The following is a 20,343-nucleotide window of genomic DNA, read 5'->3' as shown; positions in this document are numbered from 1 at the left end:
TTTGTATATGTGTGTATTGAAGTCAATGCAGACTTGATGCATATGTGTCATGTACCTGTCACTAGTCAAGACACAATGCACTTCCAGCACAAGAAGTACACATGTCATGGCGCCTTCTCCTAACCACATACACTTTCCTTCAGACACCACCTCCATCCCTACATACAGCCCATGAAAGTAAAAGATGTTTCATAAAGCAACAGTTCCTTAACAACAGGTGTGCAGAAACAAACTAAAGTACAAGAAATAAACATGGCACAGAACGCTCTTATCACTCAGTCAGCTAGGGCCCATTCCTTTTGACCATCTAGCCACTCACAATGAAGACCAGCCTCCTCAGCTTTCAGATAAATATTCCCATTACAGAAAACTACAGACTGGAAACAAAAAGGCAACAGAAGATGCCACAGAACAGCTGCAGTGGGAACCAGGTGTGAAAGAACTACAGAAGTCATCTTCTGTTCAAGGGTAATTTTGCCCCTTGGCTGGTAATTAGTCCAGAGAGGAAGTAGCTAGTATTGTCTTGGGAATATGGATCTGTTCTTGACAGTACAGGAGCAGACTGAAAATACTGAATTTTAATGTACAGTCACTTGTCTCCAGATAGACCACAGGCAACTCAAAGACTGCTATGATTTCTGTGTCTTCTATTACAGCAGTTAGAAACACATGCCAGGTGTTTGAACATTTAGTAATGAGTGAAGTCAAAACAGTAGGGAACACTGGAAAGTGGAAACATCACAGGATCATGAGATTTTAGTGAGAATAGTCCATGGAGATTTTGTTTCAATTATTCCTTTTATAATTGAAGAAATTTCATAATTACAGTATACTAGTCTGCCTATAACCAAATAAATCAATCTATGATTTTTACTCTGGAGTTCTGCTACACTATACTTCATATTCAATGATGGAAGAGAAGAGGGTCCTTGAAGAAACTACTGCTTGTTAGTGAAGCTAGGCTTCCCTAGTCAAAAAGTTAGTATATAAACGCTCAAGTTAAACGTGACAAAAGAGAAGAAAAGCAACGAATAACAAAAGTAAGACCAGAGAGTAAATGGAAAAAAGAAAGAAGCTGAATTAAAAGATATGGGAAGAGCCCATCCCACATGAAGGGATGCTCTCTCGGTCTGGACCCATGGGGGAGGGCCTAGGCCCGGCCCAGAATGATGTTGTAGAATTTGGGGATCCCCCCACCACCATAGGTCCCTACCCTCTATGGGGAGTGGAGGGGGGAGGGAGCTGGTGGAGGATTGGGGGGAAGAGGGAGAAGGGATTGACATGTGAAATTATAATTTTGTAAAAATAAAAAAAAAAAAGATATGGGAAGAATTAAAAAAAAAAAAGAGGGCCAGTAAGATAGATGGTTCAGCAAGCCTGCCACCATGCCTAATGACTTAAATTCCATTACCAGGACCCACGTGGTAGAAGTAGAGACTGACTTCCACAAGTTGTCCTCTGACCTCCACTCTAGGCCATGGCATGTATGCACACAAATAAAATAAATAAAATTAAAATGTAATAAAGTTTTTAAAAGGAATTAGGAAGAGGAGGGAAAGGGTGGTATAAATGGATTAAATAAAGGGCTGGAACATAGTTCTGCAGGGAGTGAGCACTTGACAACACACAGAGCACTGGGTTAGATGCCCAGCACAATCTCAAAAAGTAGTTAATTAATTAAATCATTTAAAAAAAGAGGATGTAGAGAGGTGAAAAGTGACTACAGTGGTATGAGGAAAAGGCACATACGGGAACTTTTAATGCTACACATATTCTCTTACAAATACTGAAATTTACTATTGCCACCAAGAAATCTAAGATTACTTAGAAATAACAAAAGCCAGCTGCCAATCTTACACTGAAAGTCCATTTGCAACCATCACTGTCTGTGAAATCCAAGTGTCCTGGTGACAGCATAAAAAGGAAGTCTGATTTTAAATTTCCTTTCTTACACAGTCTTCTTTTACTTAATTTCCCCCTTGCACACGACCCCTACAACTCTAACTTTTTACTTCCTCTTTGGACTAGCATCTGCATTTGCTAACTGGGAGCTAATGTGAACTGTCATCAACAGCGGAATGATCTGTTTCTCTCAGATAACACAGTATCTGGTCATTCCTCTTTTTACAGCTGTAAACAAACCATACAGAAGCCCAATTCTGCTTTAAATATAAATTAGAATTCTGTCATTTGATCAATGTTGAACATTCTAATTTCTTACCAATTTGTCACCATCCATTTACAAAGGCTTTAAGACTTTAAAAAACTGTTTCCATCATCACCACCCTCAAACTGTAACAAACATGATACATGAAACAGATTTTGAGAATTCCCTTTCCCTTCCAGCTAATAATGATTGATGTAATTTAAAAAATTTTATATGGCATTTAGATGATTAAAAACTAAAACAAACACTTCAAGCAGAAACACAATTACTAAGAGGCAGGCATCTTATACTTGTCTGTGATAACAGTGTATTGGGGAGCAGAGAGAGGCAGAAGGAGAAGGCTATCTTTGGCTAAATAGGGAGTCTGAGACCAGCTTGGGGTCCAAGAATCCCTTTCTCACACACCAAAAAGAACAAAAACGGCTAGGCAGTGGTGACACATGCCTTTAATCCCAGCACTCGGGAGGCAGTGGCAGGTGGAACTCTGTGAGTCTGAGGCCAGCCTGATCTACAAAGCAAGTTCCAGGAAAGTCAGGACTGTTGTTATACAGAGAAACTCTGTCTTGGAAAGGCAAAAAAAGAGAGCGAAGACAAAATCCTGAATTCCATCTCTAGGACCCATATGGTTAAAGGAGAAAACTCCCACAAGCTTCCTCTTTGGAGAAAGATGCACTGAGGTATATGCATAGATACATATACATAAATAAATAATGTTAAAAAGAAATAAAAGGGGGCTAGATAGATGGCCCCATGGTTAAGAGGACCCAAGTTTGATTCCAGTTCTGTGCCATCCATTTAGAATGTCTGCAACTCTAATTCCAGGGATGCAATGTCTTCTGGCCTCTGTGGACACTAGGCATGTATGAAGTACACAGATACACATACAGGCAAAACACCCACATACTGTTTAATTTAAAAGAGAGAGAAAAAAATATACAAATACTAAAATACTTGGAAGAACCATGAATCCTGCAAAAAATTATAGACTTTGGGGTATTAAATTAAATTGAAAAATATGAATAAAAACGATCAAACCCAGTGGTGGTGATGTTATAGGAAAAGGAGTACACTTGACAAGTGTTAATAGCACTGTGAATTAGAATGACTCCTCTTATATTCTGAAGTTACTTAAAACTGATTTGTTGGATGGGGGTGGTAGTGTTGATTTTATGGTTGTTGGTTGTTTGGTTTGGTTTGGTTTTTTTGAGACATGTTTTCATCTTGTAGCCTTGGCTGTCCTGGAACTCACTCTGTAGACCAGGTTGGCCTCAAACATAGGGATCTGCCTGCCTCTGCCTACTCAGAATTAAAGGCATGTGCCACCACTACCCAGTCTTGTCTGTCTTGACTGTCTTGAGACAGTCTCTCACTGTGTAGTCCAAGCTGGCCTTGAACTTGAGGCAATCCTCCTGCCTCAGCCTTCCTAGACTAATTTTATTCTGTTAAGATAAACTTTGTTTTAATTTTTGTTTATTATTTTTGTTTATCTGTTAAATAATAAAACATTCTTGAGATGATTTCATAGAGCCTGACAGTAGGATAGTAGTTATTGGAGAAAGTTATTGGAAAACAATACATACTAAGTTATAGTCAGACAAAAGAAGAAAAGCTTTCCTGTGCTTTTGCACAGCCAGTAACTACAGATATTGATGGTGCACACGCTCATGAGCGTGTGTGTGCGTGCTTGTGTGTGTGTGTGTGTGTGTGTGTGTGTGTGTGTGTGTGTGTGTGTGTGTGTTTAGTTTTTGAGGCAGGGTCCTGGCCTGGAACTTGCTATGTAGACCAAACTGGACCTGAACCCACAAATATCTGCCTGCTCTGTCTCCTAAGTGCTGGGATTAATGGTGTGTACCACTATTCTCAGCTATTATCCATTATATTACATATTTTATTTGCTGTATTTTTTTATTCTCTTTCTTTGCACAAGATTGTCAAAGTTCTTTGAGGTTTGGGAATTTTCTGCTTCACACCACTGACAGCAGTACCTGATGAACAGCAGTCAATATTTGTTGAGTGGATAAATAAACAAACCATGATATCTGTAATTAAAGGGATAATTTTAAAATGTGGCAAATCACGAATGTCATGTAGCAAGCAAAACTAAGAAATAAAAATGTAATAGAAATTTAGTGTTGAATAAGAACAGTTAAAAATCAGAAGGGAGTTCAAAGCAAAATAGCCTAGACATGACTTAAAAGCACATGCACATCCAAATCACACTATGGTTTCCAAAGATATCTGGGATGATATCATGACCATATTAGGATGGATGCGTAAGAGGAGAGGGGAAGCTAATGAAGATGCTGGAAACAAAGAAACGTACAATTAAATCAGAGCCCCCAACAGGTCCATGACAGAAACGTAACATGAAAGGAGAACCATGATTAAACCAATCCCTACATTTGAGCATTCTCACCCACTTCCATCCTAAGAGATACTAGATTTAGCAAGCATCCAAACACAATGAACTTGAGCAGAGTCATTTCAGTAAGTGTTATTGTGAGGGAAGTCCAACTGGGATGAGATGAAGACAATGGGAAGCAAGGAAGCACAATCATCCTAGGAGGAACTCTAATGGGAAAGGGGGAGGGAAATAGAGTGGAAACTGGTCCATGACACAGAGCCATCTCTCCAGCCCCTCAGGCTTTTACAGTCATCTTCTCTCTGGCCTTCATCCCTATTTTACCCTCTCCTGAGAAAGTGTGAAAGGGTAGGATCCAAAGCAGAGGGTCTGATCTTAGAGGCCAGGTTCTATTTCATGATTAAAAATGTGCTATCCACAATAAAATATATAAAATAACAACTTTTATGTATATGTATGTTTTTAAAGATACATGATGTGGGCTCTTAACCTTTTAGGAGTCATGAACAGCTCTGGAAGATCTAATTAATGCTAACAATTTCTTTCTAAAACACACACACACACACACACACACACACACACACACACACACACACACACACACATTAAACCCAACACAGAACCTGAGGGCTCCCCAATTTAGTCCATGCACAGGCCTGTTTTGTTTTTATTATTTTGATTTTTTTGTTTGTGTAAGAGTGTCTTGATGTATGTATTATGTACAAACAACATGTGTAAGTGGGTGCTACAGAAGTGTCAGAAGAAGATATCTGATTTCCTCAAAGGGGTGTGAGGGATGCTTGTAAGCCACCATGTCAATGCTGGGGACCAAACAACAGTCCTCTGCAAGAGCAACAAGGGGCTCTTAAGTCCTGAGCCATCTCTCCAGCCCCATTTTCATTCTTTTTAATTAAAGTGTAACAAACATAAAGAAATTATAACTGCAAGACTCCTCATTATCCATTATAATACCTTCAGTGTCAAGAACACAGTACTGCCAGAAACAGAAAGCCCCTCCAGTTTTTCCAGAGAACCACCATTTTGAATTCTAATGCTAGATTTCTCTCTTTGTGAACATTACAAAAATGGAACATGGAAGGACTGACACAGTCTATGCTGGGGTGGTGTATGGGGCTGGCTTGCGTGTTTTTGAGAATCAGACACAGTTGTTCTGTGTAGCAGTAGGTTGTTTATTTTCATTTCTGTATATTTTTTTCATTTTAATGACATTTTTTACACAATTTTGAACAGCTTTATCTATTCTTTTGTTAGTGGACATCTGGTTTGTTTCCAGTGTGATTACAAAGGTAGATAGAAATTATTGTATATGTCTTTTGACACATAAATGCATATTTAAAAAAATAAGAATGAGATCACTAGCACTGGGGTATGTGCATGTTCAACTTTGATAATATCAGTTTCCCAAAGTGGTTATAGTAAAACCTTATACTTGACAGGTAAGGCAGCTTAGAAATGGATAAAAACTTAACTTATTTTTCTAATATAGCAGTTAGTTGTGCATTCTAGAATCATCTGAACAAAGTTCAAATCCCAGTTCACCCAGTGTTGGACTGCCAGGCAAACCAAAGCTTCTGCTCAGGGACTATATAAGGGGGCAAGCAAGGAACCTTAAATAATTAGATACCCAGAAAGGCTGGCTATGCTTATCCTTTGCTTACTTTATGGCTTTGCACTGATTTAGGTTTGAGCAACATTAGTGACCACTTGAATGCTTGATGGTGAAAGGCTTAGAGATCCAGTATCATGGCTCTGGTATGTACTCACTGACCAGATGACTACTGAAATGAACAGGTGCCATTTTTACTTTTCACCGTCCAGACCTGAGCTAGCCCTTTCCTCTACTTAGAGAACCTGACAAATGTGTCTGGAAAGAAAGTGGGCTCTAGAACCAATCATAGAACCTTGACCAATCACAAGGCCAGATACCTGTTTGCCATACTTTGGGAACAGGCACACTGGCCAGTCAATTCAATGCATTCACACAGAATTTAAATCTAGAGCCAGCACTGCAAGAACAGGTTAGAAACCATTTTTTTAGGGTTCTTTGGGTCATGTGTGCATATGAGCTGTCAGTCTATCACCCACAAGAAGGAGACTCTATCTCAAAAAGCAAACAAACAAGCAAAGCACATCTAAATATAATTTAAATGATGTGGGAAAGGTAGTGAAGCACATTTTAAGGATTAAAGTAAGAAAACTCAAATAATTTTTGATTTTGTGGTAAGGAATAAAAAGCCACAATTTCTGACTTGGATGACAATGGTGATATTGTCATCTGTCAGCAGATTTGAGTCTGCTCTATGAGCTTCATGCTGAAACACAGACACAGACACACACACAGACACACAGACACACAGACACACAGACACAGACACAGACACAGACACACACACACACACACACACACACACACACACACACACACACACACACCCCACCCCTCATTACCACTACAAAGCTGGCCTGTTACTTCCCTTCTCTCCTCAGTCACTTCTCAGAATAGTAAATCTGGGCTCTTTTGGGGGGAAGGGGTCGTTTTGTTTGGTTATCTGCGATAGGGTAGTAGGAATTATGAATGAATGCATAAAGGAAGTAAAAGTGTCCACCAAGTACCTAGAGTAGTGAAGCACAAGGCATTCTTCTGTATAGATTTTTGCATAATGGTAGGGCCAACTGCACAGCGGAAAACTGATATAAAATCATATGGGACCAGTATAGTAGTGCATACCTGTAAACCCAGCATTCAAGATGCTAAGGTAGGAAGATTTAAAAGAAAACAAAACAAAAAATTGTGTTTGGAGCTGGGAGTGGTAGCTCATGCCTTTAATTCTGGCACTCAAGAGGCAGAGACAGGCTGATCTCTGTGAGTTTGAAGCCAGCCTGGTCTACAAAGAGAGTTCCAGGACAGTCAGGATTGTTACACAAAGAAACCCTGTCTCAAAAAACCAAAACCAACCAAACAAAAAAACTTGAAAAGATCTTTTTTCTAAAATTATAAATTTCCAGTATTGAAGTTCATTTTAGAGGAACCTCTCAGTATATATCATTTTCAGTAGGTAAATATCATTACATTAAGTATATATCACTTTCACCATTACTGGTCCCCACCTTCCTCAACATTTACTTTGATAGGAACTATGTTCTCTATAAATTTTATAAGTTCTCTCATTTTCAGTCTAACTCCCACTCTATAAAAGATCTACGTGTGAACAGGAAACATAATTACAAAAGGAAACTAACAATCCAATCAACCAACTACTAGAAAATTCTGATAAAAGAATCTAAAAGGAAGCTATTGGTGACATCTTACTCTCAAAGGTGGCATAAAGCTAGAGAACAGATAGCTGAGTATTGTAAAATCTACAAATGTCTTTTCAAAGGGGCTATAATTACTGACATGTCAAGGGCAAGCTTGGAAACACAGTTTAATTTCAGTTTCATTAAGTTAAATGATGCAAAACTTCACTTGGGTTTCACTGTACAGAGTTCCCCTTTACATAACTCTGGATACCTCTGAAATTCAAATTCAGCTCCTCCCACCAGAACACTCACATCAAATGAGTTCTGCTCTGTGCTTTCCTAGGAAAGACTGCCATTTTCTAGTCTTGAGCTTCAAGAGTATACTATATACACTTTACATGATTATTACACTAATAATTTAAGAAGATCTTTGAACATCCACTCTTCTCCACAGGAGTGTGAATTCTCTGAGAATAAAAAAATAATACTGCCTGGGAAAACAGTATGGGACTGATCCAGACTGCATGAACGTGGGTGTCAGTGAGGAGGCCTCAGAAATCTATGGGCCCCTTGTAGTGGATCAGTACTTATCCCTAGCATAGGAATGGACTTTAGGAGCCCATCCCACATAGAGGGATACTCCCTGAGCCTAGACACACAGGGGAGGGCCTAGGCCCTATCCCAAAGGCTATGACAAACTCTGAAGATCCCCTATGGAAGGCCTCACCCTCCCTGGGGAGCAGAAAGGGTATGGGATAGGTAGGGTATTAGTGGGGGGAGGGGGTAGGGAAGGGGGGAGGGAGAGGGAACTGGGATTGACATGTAAAACAATCTTGCTTCTAATTTAAATTAAAAAAAAAATAAAAAAATTAGGGCTGGAGAGATGGCTCAGAGATTAAGAGCACTGACTGTTCTTCCAAAGGTCCTGAGTTCAATTCCCAGCAACCACATGGTGGCTCACAACCATCCGTTATGAGATTTGGTGCCCTCTTCTAGTGTGCAGATACACATGGAAGCAAAATGTTGTATACATAATGAATAAATAAAATATTAAAAAAAGAAACTTAAAAAAATTTAAAAAAGAAAAATGTAAAAAAAAAAGAAAAAACAATTTCCTAGGGCCTTGATCAAGAGGAGATTTTTCTATTTTATTTAATAAACATTTACTGAGTACCTACTGTGTACTTACATATTTGGATGTATAAAAGGGTAAAGTTATAAAAAAATAATACTGCTCTACTCTGTAAATACTTGTCTTAGCATGCCCTTGGCATTTTATAGGCAGTAAATAAATGCTTGCTAAATAAGGAATATCATACTGGGGATATAGCTCAGTGGTAGAGTACTGCCTAGAATTTCCTTGGTTTACTCTTTAGCACTGGAATTAAAAAAAGGTCATGATTATTAATAATGTTATTAAGACCAGACATAGTGGGACACCACTAAGGGGGAGTCTAATCTGGAAGCTAGTCTGGATTACATAATAAGTGGAAGGCCAGCCTGAGCTACAAAGTAAGACTACAACTCAGAGATACTTTTTAGAAGTTAATATATTAAAGATAGCATATATTAATATACAGGTATTCCTAGAATGAGTTAAATTATAAATTCTATACACAGAAGCTAAAAGGGTATCTCTACCTCCACTGGGAGAAAAGTTCATGGCTTTCATAATAATAACCTATGAATAGGGAGTGAAAGAATTTTAAGTTTTTGGTATTATGTAAAGACACTGAGAGTTTTCTTTTAATTTCACTTAAAATTAATTTTATTCTTCATCATCTGGTATCCTTTTGTAACCAGCAGCTTTTAGGATGTCTATTTGTTGGACAAACCTGTCTTTGGGAAGCTGTATGTCCTATCCTATTCCACAAACTAGGGCTGAGAGTTGTGAAACCTTGGTTTGCCATAGCTGACTAGACCAGGCAGAAAATACTTGCCTCACACTAGATTTCCTCTTAGAGATCACAGAATCATGAGACAATATATGGATTTAGAAGTCAGAAGACAGTCTGACAAAGAGACACAGGCCTTTAATCTCAGCACTGGGAGGCAGAGGCAGGTGGATTAATATCAGCCGGAGGCCAATCTGGTCCCAGGCTAGCCAAGTTAGGAAGACCTTGTCTCAAAATAAGAGTCAGAAGACATGTCTAGCCACACAAGTTGGTAAAAGACAACATGCAGAGACAAAATAAAGTGAAAAAGTAGGGAGCATGGGAATCATGCTGGTTCAGAGTACCTGACTACTGGGGAGGGTCCAGCTCCTGGTCACATGCTTTTTTGGCAGTTTGGTTGTTCTATCACTAGATGCCATGAAATCCCAAGTATCCTTGTCATTAATTCCTATTTTGAGTGAGTTAGTTTGCATATGGTTTCTACTGCCTACAAACAAAAGAAAGCTGATCAAACAACAACCCTCAAAACCCATAAACAGGTTATGAGCATGCTATCTTACTCTCATAATCCAGGCATTCATGAGGAGGGAAAAGCAGCCTGGCCTATATATGGAGTCGTCAAGACAGTCAAAGCTACGTAGTAAGACTGTGCCTCTTTTAAAAAGACAAAAAATATTAAAATATCAGTTAATCAGAAAAAGAGTCTTATTTTTTAAAATATCTATGAAACTAGAAACTTCAATCACTCCTTAGCCTAAAAGAATGACAAGTAGTAATCAATGAGAACAGGTTCAAACAAAAGCTCATGGATCCAGCTTCATTGAAATTATTGCTACACAGCAACATGAATAAATACTATTACAAAGCTCAATGATAACACACTTGCCTAGCAAGTCCAGGTACCCAGGCAATCCCCACACTGCATTTTTAAAAATTTTACATATTTAAATAAAATACTATTACAAAGTTCTGACATCCAGGGAAAATTGAAGAATATCTTATAGCTTAGTTGATCAGAGAGAAAGGAAGGATGGGAGGGAAGGATAGAGGGATGGAGGGAGGGACAAAGAGAGAGAGAGAGAGACAGAGAGAGTGTTGTGTGTTTTAATTCTTCTTCAGACAGTGTCTCACTATATAGGTCAGACTGGCCTAGAACTCATCATCTTCCTGCCTCAGCCTCTACTATGCTGGAATCTTATAGGTATGTGCCACCATATCAACTCAAATAATTTTTTACAAAAAAAAATGGTATCACTTAACTATAATCTTGACTAAATAGGGGGTGAGGGTCAACTTTTCTGTTGATAAGAACCAGTTCTACTTAACAAACCAAAATATAATTTGTTTTCCCTATTCACCTACATCCATTCTCTTAAAACATGATACTTAAGAGTCTTCAACTAAAATATTTAATGTTAAGACAATGATCTTTTAAAAAAGCAGTTCCCAACACCACAATCATTATATGGTATTAGCTTCTAACACAACTGATACATTAAGATTTCCATATTAATTTGATAACAGTTAGAATTTTCCTTTAGAAACTTAAGACTTTTTAGAAAAATAAATTAGTTTCTATAACAACAATTTTCAAATGGATACTGAAGAGGAATGAATACCAGTAATTTTGTACTATTCCTATGTTGTTCAAAAGAAGACAAACTTACTTTCATATAATCAAAACAATGAGACAGAAAAACCTATAAATTTAACAGCAAGCTCAGAGATAAAAATAAAACAAACAGGACTTCTATCAATTTGCCAAGATTATACAGATGGTTTTGGTATTCAGAACAAAATAAGGAATGCTAAGCTAAGGTAAAAGAAAAGGATTCTGAAAGAATAAAATGACTATAAGTAAACAAGTCTTAATCATTTGCAACAATGGAAGAAGACAGGTTACTGATCATTTCTAATGTCTTACATTACCTTTGGAAATTGATTACTGAAATTACATCTGACTGAAATTGCTCAATATTCTGATAACTTATTTTAAAACAAATAGTGGAGACATAGTGGACATGTTTGGCTCAGAAGTACAATGTCTGACCCTCATTTTACCCATTTGTTCAGCCCCCTCACACCTTAATCCATATCTGCAAAAGTTGATTAAATGCCAAATAAAACTAAATGAAGCTTAAAAGTAAATGGTATTCCTAGAGTTCTAGCAGAACTTCTAAGCAAAACATGCTGAATTTTAAATAAGCAACCAATTATGTAGTATAATTAAAAAATGCTAATTATCATCAATGTCAATTTCACTTGTGTGGCAAGATGCCAAATGTTGCAGTTGCTAGAAAAGGGGGACTTAGACTCAACTTTTCAGGACATTCTGAAAAGTTAGAAATGTTATCTTTCACTGTAAGATACAGATTTCCTTGGTGTGTTCCTTCACTCGATAATTCAAAACCTAATGATTGAAACAGACACATAAATTAAAATACTCTAAAGTCAACAATAGTTTGATAGATTATTCACTAGGTACCAGATAATGTTTCGAACACTTTAGCTGCATTACCAAACCTAAATGTCACAACTTTATAAATGCATCCTTTTCCCAATTTCACATGGGAGGAAAATGAGGTACAAAGAAACAGAAGCAAAGCCAGGTTCCAATCCCATACCCACTGACCTTGGGTACTCATCTTGGTAATCCCTCTCATACAACAATAAACGATCCAACAAATTCTTTTTAAAATTACATTTGTTTGTTTATCTTCTGTGTGTGCATGTGTGTTACAGTGAAGGTCAGTGGACAACCTTCTAGAGTTAGTTACCTCCAAAATGCAGGTCCTAGGGAGTCAAACTTGGGTTGTCAGAATTTGTCAGCAAGCACCCTTTACCCACTGAGCCATCTTTCTGCCCCCTCCATTAATTTTCATTGAGTGACTTCTCTGGAGCTTGAAATATAACAAAGTAATTATGGATTATTCCAGGAGAGACCCAATAATCCATATCTGAGAAGCCTGTCTGGGGTAAGTAACAAGACCCTAAGTGATTCTTAAAGGATATAAAGGACTTAACCAAACAAAATAAAAAGGAAGGGGGAAATGACAGTATTCCAGGCAGAAGAACCACAGCAGCAATGCAACACTCCAGAAATAACACATATATTCAAGGAAACATCAATATGGAGTGCTATAAGGCTAGAATGGAAATGGAAAGTAGAAATTATAAGAGTTAAGATTAGAGAGACAGACAGAGGCCAAATCATAGAAAATTTTAATGACATGGTAAGGAGTTCGGGTTTCATCCAGTTGACAAGTGAGGAATTTTCAACTGGTGTTTTAGACATACCATTCTGACAATTTTGAAAAAGTGAATTTCAGGAAGGTAAAACTAAGAACAAGAAAACCAGTGAAAAGAAAATAGTTCCTAATAAGGAAAGCATTGGAATAAGGATGCTACAGGAGTTCTGATTCAAAATGATTTAATGGACAGAGAGATGGTTCAGTCAACCAAGGCCCCTGCTACCTATCCTGAAGACCTGAGTTAAAACTCTAGGAACCATAGGTAGAAGACAAGAACTAACTCCAGCAAGTTGTCCACTGACCTTCACATTCAGGCACATTCATGTTCCCATAAACACACACACACACACACACACACACACACACACACACACACACACACACACACATAAAAAAAGAAGTATAATAAAAAGTTATGTCAAAAAGACTTGCCAAATAAGTTGAGTGTAATGGCAGGAGGATCAGGAATTAACTAGTCTACAAAGTAAGTTGGATGCCAGCCTAGGATACACATACCCAGATAAATGGAGATTTCAGCAGGGTGGTGGTGGCACACACTTTTAATCTCAGCACTCCAGAGACAGAGAGAGGCAGGCAGATCTCTGTGATTTTGAGGCAAGCCTTGTCCACACAGTGGACAAAGCTACACAGAGAAACAAAAAAATAAATAAGTAAATAGAGATTTTAGTGAATAAGAGGATATAAAAAATGAGAGTGAAAGACAAGAATGACTTGTATACTAAAAGCCTTTTCCTTGAATTATGAAGTCAATAGTGGTCCGTGATATCTCTGAAATACCACAAAATAAAAGCAAAACTTTATGAAAGTAAATAAGTTCAGCTTGGATAAGTTTGAGGAGAAAATGACAAGTTAGATAAGGCATTGCAATATCAATCCACAGTAACTGTTCCAAGAAGCTAAAAACATCAAAAAAAGAAAAAGGAAGGGAGGGAGGGAAGGAGGGAGGAGAGGGGAGAGGGAGGGAGGGAGGAGGAGGGAGGGGGGGGAAGGGAGGGAAAAAGAAAAGGTCTCTCTAATATTTGTAAATAATCCTGAAAATATTTTAAAATAAGCAAAACAATCTTTTTCAAATAAGTAAGAAAAAGGCCAAGTAGAAAATACGTAAAGATGGGGCTGGGGAGATGGTTCAGCAGGTAAGAGTGCTAGCTGATCAACCATGAGGGCCAGAGTTCAGATACTAGAAGCACCTAACAAGCCAGACATCCCATGCATGCCTGTAACCGCAGATTCAAGGGGAATAGAAACACAAGAATCAATGGGGCTTACCTAGACAAGAAAACACAATTCCTGGGTTCAAGAAGAGACCCTGCCTCAAAGAAACAGGCAGAGTGTCAGAAAAGGACACCTCACAACCTCTTCTGAACTGAGTTTGCAAACAGCTGTACCCTTTCACACACTCAAACATATACTCATACAGACACAAAAACACACACAATCTTTTTTTGTTTGTTTATTTATTTTCTGTTTTTTGAGACATGGTTTCTCTGTGTAACCTTGGTTGTCCTGGAATTCACTCTGTAGATCAGGCTGGTCTCGAACTCACAGAGATCTGCCTGCCTCTGCCTCCTGAGTGTTGGGATTAAAGGTGTGCACCACTATGTCCAGCTGACATGGTTTATCTTAATTACTGTACTATTGCCATGACAAGGACAAATTACAAAAGACAGCATTTAATTGAAATCTCATAGTTCCAGAGGGTTAGAATCCATGATCATCATGGCAGGGAGTATGGCATCAGGCAGGTGTGGTGCTAGAACAGTAACTGAGAGCTTACATCTGATTCACAAGCACAAGACAAAAAGAGAGAAAGCTAGCTGGGAATGGCATGGGCTTTCGAGACCTCAAAACCACTCCCCAGTGACACACCTCTTCCAACAAGGCCACAACTCCTAATCTTTCCCAAACAGTTCCACCAACTGTGGATTAAGTCTTTAAATATATGAGCCTTTGGGAGCTATTCTCAGTCAAACTAACAAATGTTTTTTTTTCAAGATTATGTAAATAAACTCATTTAATTTTTATAAAAACCTTATGAAATGGACATTTCTGTTGATCCTATTTGATAGGATAAGGGCACTAAGGATATAGTTTAAATAACTATAAAACCATTAAATAAATTCAAGATTCAAATCAAGGGAGCTGAAGAAAGGGCTCAGCTGTTTGAGAGTTCTTATTGCCCTTGTAAAGGACCTGAGTTTGGTTCCCAATACTCATTTTGCAGCTCATAACTATCGATAACTCCAGTACCAAGGGAGTCAACACCCTCTTCTGACCTCTGCAGACACCAGACATGCACTTAGTGCATAGTTATACATGCCAGCCAAACACTCATTCTCATAAAATACAATTTAAACTTTTTTCAAAGGTTCAAACCATGGAAGTATGGCCCTAATCTATACTTTATTTTTCTTATTAAAATTTCAGGTTAACATTCAAGGTACCAGGTTTCATCATGGCATTTCCACACAGATGACAAAATACTTTGTTCTTAAGCACTCAGTAGATCTGCATGTGGTGGTGCTACACTGTAACTCCAGCCTTGGGGAAGAAGGGACAGTGAGACCAGGAGTACAAGGCCAACACAGTCTTCCTTCCAGCCTGATCTACATGAGGCCCTGACCAATGCTACATTCATTATACCGGTTACTAAGCGGGAAGGAGATGGAGAGGAATGAAAGTGAAGGGAACAAAAAAGACTGCAACTTCATATAAAGTATAAAGTTTCTATATTGCTCTTTTAGAATTCAGTGTGATAACTGTGATATACATAGTTCTTTTATATTAAATATGTATCTGAAGCAAAAATGAAAAATGTCAACATTTTATGTAGGCATGTGGGTGTGTACTACATATTTTGGTAATTGGGTTTATTTTTAAAACTTTCCAAGAAGAAAAATGTCTCATCTACAAACAACACTTGCAGTTACTTGGGCATGACAGCCATGTTTATAATTACAGCTGTCTGAAGAGGAGGTAAGAAGCTGAAAAGCTCAAGGGATAAACTGTCTCCAAGACCAGTAAGAAAGCTGGAGAGGTAGTTCATTGGGTACCTAGTACCCAGACACAGGACCAGAGTTTTGAACCCTAGCACCCACATAAAAGACTCAGTGAAGTGGCACAGATCTGTCTCCCCAATGCTGGGCGGGTGGCAGAGAAAAGCTGATCTCAGGAACTCAGTAGTCACTAAGAGAACCTGTCTCAAATAAATAAATAAATAAATAAATAAATAAATAAATAAAGTGACTGAGGAAGATATCTGATGCCAACTTCTAGGCCCTCCCCCGCCACACACACACATCAAACTAAAGTTACCACAGGTTTAAAGACAAATTTCTGATCTCCATATTTCAGGTTTTACTTAAAAAACACACTTCAACATGAAATATGTTCCAAAAATGTATCTGAAAAAACCCAAAACAGTTTCCCACTAGGAAAGTTACAAAAAGATATGAATATCAGAAGAAAAAAAAATCCCATCGAGCATTAGCAGTGAGACAGGAAAAGCAGGGGACACATGTACTGATGGCCCCAAAAGCAAACAAAGTTTCTCAGGCAGGGTTGGAGGGCAGAAGTCATGTTTTATTCACCTTTGTATCCTCAGTAACTAGCAAAATATTGGTATCTCTTAAACATCCCAATGCCATTGCCTAACAACTAATAAAGTAATGAGGAAAAAAAAAAAAAAAAAACGAGTTCATTATCAATAGGTGGCACTGTCAACATAGAGCAGTTTAGGGCTAGAAGTAAAAAGAACCCAGAAGTTACTTCGCACAGATGCAATCCACGCGCACACACACACACACACACACACACACACACACACACACACACACTCTGCTAAGAAGAAGGCAGCTTCCTTGTTGAAGCAAGAGCGCTTTAGATTTTCAGTATTTTCTAACTCTTTGATGCCACTTTGTGATTATAAGAACAATAATTTAGCTGAACGTGGTGACACATATCTATAATCTCAGCACTAACATGATTGAGGCTGAAGGCTTTCAAGTGCCAGGCCAAAATATTGTCTAAAATATGAAGCTTTACACTGCTCTTTTAGACTCCAAAATGATATTGATGATATATAGTAATAAAATATAGCTGGACTCTTTTCGCCCTACCCCACCAATTCTACTGAATAGAAAACCAACTAGGGGTAAAGGGAACAGAAAGAAAGGAAGAACGCTTGATTCACTAAAAAACTAAAAAAAAAAAAAAAACTAAAGTTTTTCTTTAGTATCTCCTTTTTCTACCTCTGGCAGGAAAGGCTGGATACTGAAAAGATAGGTCTCTGACATGGGAGAAAATAGAAATATCAAGTCCATTTTCCTGATGGAGTCACTTATGTTTTCTGCTTACAATTATGAGACACCAGTGTAAACAAGAAGGAAAGATCTGTAACATAACAACCCACTATCTTTAGTGATGGTTATGAAAAACTAGGCTTCCCATAAGCAGAAGGCTTAAGAGTTTACAAACAACTAGAGTTAATACAGTTTGTATCACACAGAAAGAAAATACTGTTTTCTTCTTTGTTACATGTTTACTGTTTTCTGAATGAACTAATATGATATACTCTGTCCCTTCCTTCATATAACTTCATCATTCTATATATGTTACATAATTCTCTTAATATATTCTCATAATATAACAATTATATTAAATAGTATTCAAGTTGTCAGAAATGGGGCAAACAGTTCCATGAACTTAAGAATAAATAACTACTTAAACGGGTGGTAATTCCTGTGGAAGAGCTCAAATCAGCGCCAGGTTCCTAGCTAAGAGAGCCAGCACAGACAGAAAAGCTATACCGCTTCACCAAACTTCAAAAATGTAAACTTGTGCACTTTAGCTTCAAATGCAAGCCAAAATTTGCTCCTTTTTATCCTGAATATTAGGCGGGTGTCAAGATCAATTAACTTCCCTCACAAGCACATTCTTTCAACATTCCACAGCGAAGTAGGTCTGTGTTTAATCATTCGGAAAAAAAGAGAATTATGTAACATATATAGAATGATGATGTTAACTATATGTTATTCTAGACTCTTGCTGGGAGCTGCAGTTCAAAGGGAGTTTGTGAAAACGAAAAGCTGCCTCAAATGTCTACCCCAAACAAAACAAAATCCCCATAAAAGAAATCAAATACAATCTTATTTTAAATTCAATTAGGGTTCAAATATATCAGAAATTCTATTCACTTTTTCAGAAGCTGTATCCCAGAACTTCTACAAACATAAACTGAACAACTTGTCCAAGAATCCTTACTTATTAACCAATCTTAGGTCCCCCAGAGACTCCTTTTTATAATAATCTCAAATGCACTACAATAGCTTAGTGTAACCTGGGCTACGATGTTTACAGGTGTCTCCACCTCCTTCCCCCGAGGAAGGCGAGGTAGAACGGGGTAGGCAGAAAATAGAATGAGGCTGTGTATATACACTAAACAAAAGCTTGTAATCGTGTAATACTGTTTCTTTTACGCCGGGGCTATCCTTTCCATTCATGTCTAATACATTTAAAAGAATAATATATTCACAGAGTGATACAATTTCTGTGTCACTGGTTGGCTGACACCCGCTTTCCCCTCAAATAAATACAAGCCTGTTGATTGATGCCTGTCCCGCTTTGCAAACAAGAAATAACTGTCCTGTAAGACAAATACAAACCCTCTCTATGGCTCCGAGGCCAACCATACGTCTGAATGAAAAGCACACTGGAGCAACAACAGCCAAATTTCCCAGTACGTCCTGTCATTTAAAAGCACCATAATGAAGAGATATCGCTGCGACCCAATTTTAGGTCACAAGCTTTTTTTGATCCCTCTCTTTTCTCCCCCCCCACCCTAGAAAGAGATAAACTTCAAAAGGAGTGATGATGACCAAGAATTGCACACACACCCAGTAAAGGAAAAAAAAAAAAAACTGTCCAACTTGGACGCTGTCCGGGCTCACGTGGAACCTGAGCCCCGGCAGGGCCCGGGCATCAGGCTGAGCAGCCAAGCAGCCGCGGGAAAGCAGCCCCCTCCGCGGGTTTGAAACCTGGAGCAGGTGGGATTCGGGGAAGCCACCTTACGTAACTGGCTTGTCAAAATCCCAGCTTCAGGACCTCCCCCTGGTCCGCCCCCGCCCCACAACCCCAACAACAACAGCCCCAGGCCAGCACCGAATGGCCAGTCTGTAAGGAGACCCCCGGAGCACGCGCGCGTTCCCACACGGAGGCGCGCAAACGCCCCATCAGCGTCTCCATCCTCCCGGACGGCCGGAGCCCCCTCCAAGCAGCTGCCCGCGCCTAGCGGCCCTCCGAGTCCCATCGCCCTGCTCGGCGTCCCCCTTGCCAGTCACCTCCTCAGGGCCGTGACAGCTCCCCACGCCACCGATGCCCACGATGCCTCCCCCGCCACTCACCTCCCCGCCGGCCCCCGCGCGAGCGCCGGGAAGAGCCCGAAGCGCGGGGTCCGATCCCTCCACGCGCGGCGGGCGGGACACGAGGGGGCTGAATGCCGCGGCGCTTGCAGCCCGCTTAGCTCATCCCCCGGCCCGGCGCTCCGCCCTGCCGTCTCAGTCAGACGGGACTCCCCCTCCCCGCGCGGTCGCCACTGCCTCCGCCTCCTTCCCCAGCGCCAGCCGCCAAACCCGCCGCGGCCGGCGCCATCTTGGGAGTGACGGAAAAGGCAAGGAGGCGGGGGCTGCGGCCTCGAAAGCCAATCACAGGCCGAGTCTGACCCGAGGGGCAGGAGAGGGCCGGCTCAGGGAGTGGGTCGTGGGGGAGAGGGCTAAGGAGGACCCCCGCAAGTGGGCGGGTCCAGGGCGGGGCGGGGCGGGGCGGGGCGGGCCCAGGCTGGCTCGTGACGCGGGGTGTAGTTGGGGAAACGCGTCGTGGTTCCCCTTCTGGAAGGGAGATCCCGAGCCCCTGGCGAGTGTGAACAAGGCGTACTGTATCTTCCTCTTTCACCATCCCAAGGCACAAGGATCCAGCTCTGGCCGACGACCAATTTCTTCCTTCCTCCCCTGCACTGCCTGCAGTCCTAGCTTGCTGGAGCTTGGTGCAGCGGTCTGAGCTGAGAACCGCCCACCGGAGTCACTCGGATTCTGCAGGAAACCCCCTGAGCGATTAGCAACCACCAGTAGCTTTCAGTCCCGAGACAGAAGGTCAGAGAAAGGGGGAAATTCAGAGGGGTTCTCTGAAAAGCGCCTTGATAAAACACCTATTGTTGACTGAAGGGGTGTCCATTACATTGATTAATTGGATATGGCCTACTTAAACCAGACTACGGCTCCACCGTTAATGGCTATTGGCAGGTTGCCTTTGAAAAATGAGGATAATAAAGGTTACTCAGAAATGCTACAGTGTATGCCTAAAAGTATTGAATGATGTTAGCTGTTGTTACAAGGA

General features: G+C 39.9%; 1 protein-coding gene across 1 annotated transcript in view; it reads right to left on the bottom strand.

The window, feature by feature from the left end:
* Positions 1-19,611, bottom strand: part of Dennd4a (DENN domain containing 4A) — a 104,206-nt gene extending 84,595 nt beyond the window's left edge. Inside the window, exon 1 of the mRNA XM_027411361.2 lies at positions 19,356-19,611. The gene's annotated coding sequence lies outside the window, so the exon portion shown is untranslated. The remainder of the gene's footprint in view (positions 1-19,355) is intronic.
* Between the last annotated feature and the right edge of the window lie 732 nt (positions 19,612-20,343).

Source organism: Cricetulus griseus, chromosome 4, assembly GCF_003668045.3.
Source record: "Cricetulus griseus strain 17A/GY chromosome 4, alternate assembly CriGri-PICRH-1.0, whole genome shotgun sequence".
Classification (NCBI taxonomy): domain Eukaryota; kingdom Metazoa; phylum Chordata; class Mammalia; order Rodentia; family Cricetidae; genus Cricetulus; species Cricetulus griseus.
Note: the sequence above shows the minus strand (reverse complement) of the source record. Positions and strands in the feature narration are given on the sequence as shown.